The sequence below is a fragment of the Diceros bicornis genome, chromosome 12, assembly GCF_020826845.1.
Source record: "Diceros bicornis minor isolate mBicDic1 chromosome 12, mDicBic1.mat.cur, whole genome shotgun sequence".
In the NCBI taxonomy this organism is placed as follows: domain Eukaryota; kingdom Metazoa; phylum Chordata; class Mammalia; order Perissodactyla; family Rhinocerotidae; genus Diceros; species Diceros bicornis.
The window spans coordinates 13,762,292-13,771,557 of record NC_080751.1 but is presented as its reverse complement, the minus strand read 5'-3'; positions in this window follow the sequence as shown (position 1 = coordinate 13,771,557).

The window sequence follows — 9,266 nt, the reverse complement described above, 5'->3', positions numbered from 1 at the left end:
CCTCACAAGGCTGTTGTGGGGATTTAATGAGTGAATATTGTGCTGCTATTTGTACAGTGACTAGCAATAAATAATCTATTAATAAATGTCACCACATGTCTATTTTTTTATTTGTTCCTCCACCATCAAGTGTACATGTAATAGGATGTTAAAATGGAACTTTTCCTTTTTTTGGAGTTTAAACTTACATCTTACACCTGGGAAAAATAGGTATCAATTGCCCCCTCATTCAAAAGCAAGTTAGTTGACGATCTCTGCAGGGCTTGCAGTAGGAAGACACAAAACTAATCCTGCCATCACTAGCTCCTCTCACCGCCCGGCTATATAAGAACAAACCAAGGATTCACCAAGAGGTGGAGAGGCAGTCAATGCGCTAGGGTACTGCCCACCCACAGAGGAGAAGAGGAGAGCTCCTCAACAAGTCCAAAGATAAGAGCTTGTCTAACTGCTCGGTCAGCACAGAGAAGAGAGAAGCCTTCCTGACTTCCGCTGGATAAGAGTGTGTGTTTCTGTGGCACAGATGGGGACTCTGAATTATCCTAGAAGCCAGCAGCTGAATGGGAGTCCTAAACGGCCTGTGGAGGAGGCACTGTGTATACCAGAGAACTGCAAATGGAGGTCTCCAGTTGGGGGGTCTGCAATCCTGGAGGAGCCAAATGAAGAGTTAGTGGGGAGGATGGACAGAAGATCAAGGGAGAGAGAAATAATGAAGGAGCCTCCACAGTCCCTTTCCCTACAGTCGATCTCAGAATCTGATTCAGACCAGAGCTTAGAAAGAAGGGAAGTTTGAGATTGGATAAAAGATTGAAGTTTTGGTATTTGATATTGAAGTTTTGGACCTTTAAATATATGGAAAAGTTCTGGAATTTGCCTGAGATTTCATCTAGTGCTGTAGAAGGAAGATCAGAGAGAGCCAGTTTACCAGGGGACAATAAAAATACTATGGCTTTCTGTTTATTCCCTACTTAGTCCAGCTCAGTTATATATATTAGTATTATTGCTTATTTGTGGGTTTTCATTTATGCCCTATTATCTATCTCTATATCCATGTTCCAGGACTAGACTGTGACATCCATTGTAACTTTATGCAATGTTTTAATATTTGGTATATAAAAAATAATTTCCATTTGGTAAGGGTCTACTATGCATTAAATATTATCTTTAACAATCTTCACAGCAAGCACGGAAGGTTATTATTTCCGCTATTTTAAGGCTGAAGTTTAAGGAATTTGCTCAAGATCACAAAACCATTATGGGGCTCTCAGATTCCAAACCTTCAGTCTTGACATTGAAGACGAGCCCCTCATTCATCTTTTTGTAAAAACCTTCGTAGGTGTTCTTGCCTGTTCATTTCTCCCTAGGAACCTAGGATGATTTTGCCAATGTATTTTTGCTGAATGAATAGTGTACCTGATCAAACACATCCTTTTCCCAGGTTCTCTCTGCTAGAGGAGACGCATCTTCTAAGGGACACAAAGTTTTTTACGTAATAGTCACTCCAGGTAGGCAGATCTTCAAACTATTGTTGAAAATTGCCTTGTGTATTTTCACACCTGGGTGTCTTCATTGGTTCCTTCCTATCTGGGTCATCGTCTCATAACGTTGGCCTCCAAAGTGTACTATGTTTTTTCCCAACTTTCTGCACTGCTCATATTATTTTTCTCACACTAAACATTTGGAATTAACCACTTCCTTTCTCTCCCACTTTCGCTTCTTCAAATCACCCCTTTCTTTAAAGCACAATTCAAGTTTCAAATGCTCCTCAATGATCCCAGTTGACGGCAGCCATCTTTTAGTCTAAATTTATTGTATGCTGCTTTACAATGTTAGGAACCTTCCTGTGAGTTTACATTCGCCATTAAAAGCATGGCCCTATCTCAAGGCTTACTGAGAGTTCTTAGTTGTCAGGGGGAATGAAAGCTCATTCTATGGGGTGGGGGTGGAAGAGGTGGGATGGAGAGGTCAGCTTGTGTAATAGGCATGACCAGCCAGCTAGCTGTCCAAATGACCAACTCTAAAGGATGCTGCCAACGTGAGTCTGATTCCAGCCGGCATCTATCTCCAGGGGTCCTTGACTCAAGGATGGAGGTATTTAAGCTCTCAGGCATTCAGAAAATAGTATCAAATGGCTATTCTAGCCATGGGAAAAAGAAAAGTAAAGGGTCAGAAGTTTATGATTCAGTCATGGACTCATAGCTCAAGGAAGTCTTTCTGAGTCAATGCACAGATACAAGGGAGAGTCTAGAGGTGGACTTCTCAACTGAGGGTGATTTTGCCCCCCAGAGACATTTGGCAATGTCTGGAGGAGAAACTTTTGATTGTTATACCTGGGAGGGGAGGGGATAAGATCTAATGGCATCTAGTGACTAGAGGCCAGGATGCTGCTAAAACATCCTACAATGCACAGGACAGCCACGCACAAAAAAGAATTATCCTGTCCTAAATGTTGTTAATGCCAAGGTAGAGAAACCAGGCTCTAATGCTAGGACAAAGAGGCTAAGGGCATCAGGCCTCTCACTGACTGGGCCGGGGTTCAGGGCTGGGATCCATTAATAATAGAAGCAGGAACAACCAAGCAAACAAAACAAAAACCTAGGAACTAGGGCAGAAGGCCAATTGGATGAATAGTCCATAGGCAGTGGTATAAGGGAAGGGTGTGTCTCCATGCTAATGTAGTCTCATGCAGCTGTCACTCAGGGTAGCCTGGCCATAGCAAATAATTCTCAGAGCCCTCTTGGGGAAAGGAGTGCCTAATGTGCCTGTCATGGGCTTGGAATGAAGCTATAGGTGGTGGAGAATATTGGTAGAGTGAGGTGGGGTCAATAGGACTGAAAATGGCCTTTCAGTATTTCCTACATAATTTAAGGACAGAGGCCAGTTCTAGGCATATTTAAATCCCCCATAATGCTTAACCCAGTGTTCTATAGTTGTTCCACTAGTGGTTATTAATTGATTAACTGATTGATGATTTCCCTAATTGGTCACACCATTCATATCTATCTATGCTCAGCACCACGAGGACAACTTGGACATATCCCGATGTATTGAGGAATTAAATCTCCCACTGAGGACCTTGGCAATCATATCACCATAAGACTGGGATTCAGCTCTGCATTTAAATAGAAATAAAACAAGCACACTCCAACTCTCTGGGTAGCAAGTAGCATAATCTGCTTACTTATGGCTAGGCCCCCATGAGAAATGAAGCTGATAGGCAGTAACTTCAGTGATGAATTACAGAACAGCTTCATTTAGCTCACCATACCTAGACAAAGCCTCCTGCCAGCCTCTGGAGAAATTAATGTACCTAATTTGAATTAGTAGATAATTTCAGGTCAGCTGTTTTACATATCTAGCTGCTGCTTCCTCCCTTCCTAGGCTCTCTCTTCCCCTCAACCTGCCTGTATCTGCTTCCTCCCTTCCTGGGCTCTCTCTTCCCCTCAACCTGCCTGTATCTGGCTCAACAACACGCCTTTGATCCTAGTTCTGGAAGCTAAATATTGAAGCTAAATATTCTGGAAGCTCAATACTGAAGTAGAAATCAGTGGATTTCTTACCTTACCCTCCCAACAGAGGGCTAACCTTATTTCTTTCCCACAAAGTCTTGATTTCTGCTTGTTTTCAATATTGTTATGTTAGTTTCTGGGGGAAGTTGTTACCTCCTCCAGGGTAGTTCCATGATAATGCAGGACCCTAAAATTCAGAAAGATTTTGCAATCCAAAGGAAATTACTCTTTAGTGGTAGGATTTTAGGCCCCAGAAAGGCAACATTGACAGAGAAAGCCTCTGAATGCCCCTAAAAATCACACCACTTCTACAAGTAAATAATGATGCCATTGCTTGACCATTAACTTACTGTGGGACCTTGACGGTGAAACTTCCTCCTTTTGTACCTCTATTTCTTCCTTCTTGATGATACTTGTTTCCGTTTACCAATCCATACTGATGAGGAGACATATTTCAATGTTCTGAGGAATTAAATCTCCCACCAAAGGGAGCCAAATTCAGTAGGCTGAATCAGAACCTCTCTCTTTCTCATAGCAGTTCTACACATGGCGGTTCTGAGTTCCTGCCACAGAGCCCTGTTGGATGCTGAGTTGGCTTCACATGATTATGGTGAGCAAGTTTTCTTTCCTCTAATGTTGCTGCTCCTTACTGCTTTGATGACTTCTCTCATGACATGTTTGAAAAGACATTCAGGCAACCTAGTGTTGTGATACAAAACAGCTAACCTAGTTTTTTGAGTTCAAAACAAGACTTCAGACAACCCTCAGCATCTTAGCAAAACTTTGTTTTCCCATACCCAGAGGATAAATTACCGTAGAAGCTGCCGTTTCACTCTCTTCTGTGAAGTAAAACAAAGGTAGAGAGCATTTTCTCATTCTAGGGTAAGTAGACAAAAAGCAATAGTTGTATTCACTCTCTTTTGGAACACTCAGATTGGCCTAAAACCATCAACTATCTAGGTATATTGGTCTTGGAAAGGAAAAACAACCATAGGTGTTCAGAAGAGGAAGTGCCTACTTGCAAAGTGGAGCTAGAGAAGGTTTCACAGAGGAGTCATTTTACCTGGTCATTGAATGCTGGAAAAGAACTTTCCTAGACATGCTAAGAATAGCAGGATATTACAGCCGTCTCCTCAATAAATAGCCAACAAACCTGAATAGCTTAAAATGGCAAAGGTTTATTTCTTGTTCACACTGTATGTCCATTGTGGGTTAACAGGCACACTGTTTATGCTAGTCATCCAGGAACCAGGCTCCACAGTTGCTTGTTGCCATGCTAGAGAGAAAGTAAACACACTGGCTCTGAAAATGACACACACCACCTCCGCTCAACTTTCATCGGACAATCCAAGTCACGTGGCTATGCCTAACTTCAAGTGGGCAAGGAAGTCATTCTTCCATGTTCCAGAGAGTGGGAGTCAGAATGTTTGTGACTAGATTTAATAACTACCAAGAGGCATGTGGATAAGAACAAAGGCATAAAAGAACTCGGCGTGTTTGAGGCACAGTAAAAAGTTCCATAGAAGAGAACATGAAAACATAGGTTGGAAACCACTTACGAAAAACCTTTTATGTCATATTATTTGGAATTTATTCTCATGGTGTGGGACGCTAAAAAGGGATTTTAAGCTAAGGAATGATGTATTATATTTGTTTGAGCGTGATAATCAGAGATTAAGATTCATGAAAGTAGCACAACTGTCCTCATTGCTGCCACTTCTAGAGAAATTCACAGATAACCTTCATGGGTTCCTACTTGTGGACTCTTAAGAAGAAAGGGTGAGCCAGTGTTCACAATAATATAGCACAATTTGCTTTCCTGGTTTCCTAACAGGGAAAGCAAAGAATAGGGCAGTATGAAGTGAGCGCTTTGCATTGTAGCATACTTCTTAAAGTTCGCTCTGGTCCTAGTGGCATGACCATGCATGCCAGGAGCACTGCCCCATGTCCAGTGACCAGAAGTGCTGCTTTCAGGCTCTGGTAGAAAGCAGAGTCAGCAATTTATTTATAATTTACAATCTTAGCTCTTCACCCAGGAGCTGTTAAAACAACCCGAACCTATGGGTATAATTCCAAAAGACTCAGGGATTTATATTTGAGGCTTTTTGTTCAAGAGCCTTCCCTAATTTGCTACTCTGAGCACAGAAATCCACAGCCTCACTGTCTTAAGGTGTCAGAGGACAAAGGTCAGACTGGCAGAGCAATCAGAAAGTTAGTGGTTTCCTTTGGCTCCTGTAACAAATTACCACAAACTGGGTGGTTTGAAACAACAGAAATTTATTCTTAAACAGTTCTGGAAACCAGAAGTCTGAAATCAAGATGTTGGCAGAGCCATACTCCCTCTGGAGGCTCTAGGGAAAATCTATTCCTTGCCTTTTATAATTTCTTGTGGCTCCAGGCATTCCTTGGCTTGTGGGCACACCACTTCAATCTCTACCTCCATAGTCACATTGTCTCCTCCTCTTCTGTCTGTCTTCTCTTCTGGGTGTCTGTCCCCAAACTCCCCCTGCCTCTTTCTTATAAGGATACATATGATTGCATTTAGGGTCCACCCGGACAATCAAGGATAAGTTCCTCCTTTCAAGGTCCTTAAGTCAATCACATCTTTTGCCATATAAGGTAATATTTACAGGTTCTAGAGATTAGGTTGGGGCATATCTTTTGGGGGGTCACTCATTATTCCCAGGCTTGCCATTCTTTTATGTATATCTGCATTTCTAGCCCAGCCGCCTCCACTCAAGAGGCCTCCTTATGTGGGTGACAGTGTTCAGCTGAGACACTCTGCAGGCTCCTCTGCCAGGAGTTCCTTATCAAAGGTCCATGAGGATACTTTTATCCACTCTGACTCAGTCTTTTTCACTCCTAGCCCTTCCTCTTCTCCCTTGCCCTAACCCCTGGGCTCAGAAAATGTCAGGAAACTTTTGTTCCCCAACTGCAGTGATTCACTTGATCCTTGCCTGGTGCAATGATTGGGAGATCCAATACAACTCTTCTCTTTTTGGTCTCTTGCCTATACTATCACAAAAAGTGAATAAAGTCTGAACTGTTACTTTCAGTTTGGCTGATGTCCTAATTGGCCACCTTGACACCTGGTAGCTAGCAACATCTACCATATATAGTTCATAATGTCCAGTTTTCAATAAAAACCATAAGACGTGAAGAAATGTGAAAACGATGGCCACACTGAAGAAGAAGGAGGAGGAGGAGGAGGAAGAGAAAAAATAAACCAATTCTAAGATTACCTAGATGCTGCAATTAGCAGACAAAGATTTTAAAGCAGCTATTATAAATATGTTCAAAGACAGAAGGGAAAATATATGAACAATGAATAAACAAATGGAAAATCTCAGCAGAGAAATAGAAACTATATTAAGAACCAAATATAAACACTAGAGCTGAAAAATAAAATTATTGAAATAAAAAATTTATTGGATTGACCTAACTGTAGTTTGGAAATAGCAGAAGAAAGATTCAGTGAATTTGAAAATAGATTAATAGAAAATATCTAATCTGAAGAACAGAGAGGAAAAAAAAGATTGACTTAAAATAAACAGAGCACCCTCAAGATCTGTGGAAATATTTATTAAGCAGCTTAATATATGTACAGTTGGAGCTGGAGAAAAGAGAAAGAATGGAGCAAAAAAAGTACTTAAAGAAATAATGAGTGAAATTTATGAAAGACATTAACTTAGAGGGGCAGGCCCCATGGCTGAGTGGTTGAAGTTTCACGCACTCTGCTTCAGCAGCGGGGGTTCGTGAGTTCCAATCCTGGGCATGGACCTACTCCACTCAGCAGCCATGCTGTGGAGGCATCCCACATACAAAATAGAGGAAGATCAGCATAGATGTTAGCTCAGGGCTAATCTTCCTCAAGCAAAAAAAAGAGGAAGATTGCCAATGGATGTTAGCTCAAGACAAATCTTCCTCACAAAAAAAAACAAAAACAATGATGTCAACTTAGAGATCCAAAGTACTCCTCAAACTCCAAGCAGTATAGGGGCTGGCCTGGTGGCATAGCAATTAAGGTCATGCACTTCACTTCAGTGGCCCAGGGTTTGCAGGTTTGGATCCCAGGCACAGACCGATGCACTGCTTGTCAAGCCACACTGTGGTGGTATCCCATATAAAGTAGGGGAAGATGGACACAGATGTTAGCCCAGGGCCAATCTTCTTCAGCAAAAAGAGGAGGATTGGCAACAGGTGTTAGCCTAGGATTAATCTTGCTCACAAACAAAAAAACCTCCAAGCGGTATAAATGCAAAGAAAATCACTTCAAGGCACATCACAGTCAACTTGATAAAATCTAAAGACAAAGGCAAAATTTTGAAAGCAGTGAGAGAAAAATGATACGTTACATATAGTGGAAAAATGATGTAAATCATGGCTTACTTCTTACCAGACTAGGGGATAGAAGACAATAGCTTCCTTCCACTAGCTGAGTCTATGACTCATGTCTCAGTTATATTATAAGCTATAGCTAATAGACAGGAGTCTGTTTTAATCAACCCCACAAACTGTCATCATAGAGAACATATTTCTTACTCATTATGGAAATTTTGGGGCAAATAGGCAGTCTGCTAAAGTTGGACAATAAAATATTAGGCTTGAAAAGGGGCATAATAACACCAGACCACTTTTAGGCAGGTAAGTCTAAAGAGGGATGTAATCCAGGGGATCAAATGGAGGAATAAGCTTAGAAATGGAGTGCAGTGATAGAAGAAAAGTCAGACAAATAATGATGACAACGTGTAACTCAGATGTTCTCAGGTCATCTATACTTCTGGGGTCATCCTTCCTTTAATTTTCAAATAAAATAGCTTAAGCCCCTGCCCCATTCTAAGGTTCTTCATTACGTCATGATCACTTTATGTTCCAAACTCTTGCTTTCACTGAATTCTTGATATTTAATCACCCCTCCAGTAGCTGCTGTCCTCTCTCTTTCTCTCATAACTTCAAAGGTGGAAACAATCACTTGCTGTTCATTCCCCCAAAGTGACACTAGCTCAAGACTGTTGTAAGAAACAGCTTTACTCACGATAATAGAGAGTAAACTTCATACAAACCAGTAAAACTGAATGTCAGGTCATGTTCTTAGAAACTCGTTGGTCAATCCCATTGAGAAAGGCATTTCTCACTGGTCTTGTTCTCCCTTAAGCACCTTAATTTTGCCTTGTTGCTCAAGCTTCTCTTCTCTAGATTCTTCATCTTGCATCTGAATTCTCCGAGGTGCCCTCCATGTCTTTGTCTAGAGCTGCCTGGGGCAACTTCTGAATTTCTTTATGGTTACTTTATAGCGCAGAATGATCTCATTCTTCCTTTGTTTCACTGTCACTTCCTTTCGAGACTGATTCAGGAGCTTCACTTTTTATAACAATAACAAAAACCATCAAGTCAATTTCCTAAAAACAAAAAGCAAATATTTCCTTGAAAGAATTCTTCCATCACATAACAGTGTTTTTCAAGATGTGGACCTGGGATATTTTTAAATCCAAGATACAAAGATTATGCATTGCATTTAGTTGTTATGTCTCTAGTCTCCTTTCATCTAGAACAGTGCCTTTGCTTCTTATGATCTTGACATTTTTTGAAGGGTATTGGTCATTTGTTTTGTAGAATGTCCTTCCATTTGGATTTGTCTGCTGGTTTCCCTATGCTCAGATTCAGGTTAAACATTCTTGGCAGTCACACCACATAGGTGGTATTATGTCCTCTCAGATATCTCTTAGGCATACTCAACATTTGAGAACCACTGCCAACTAG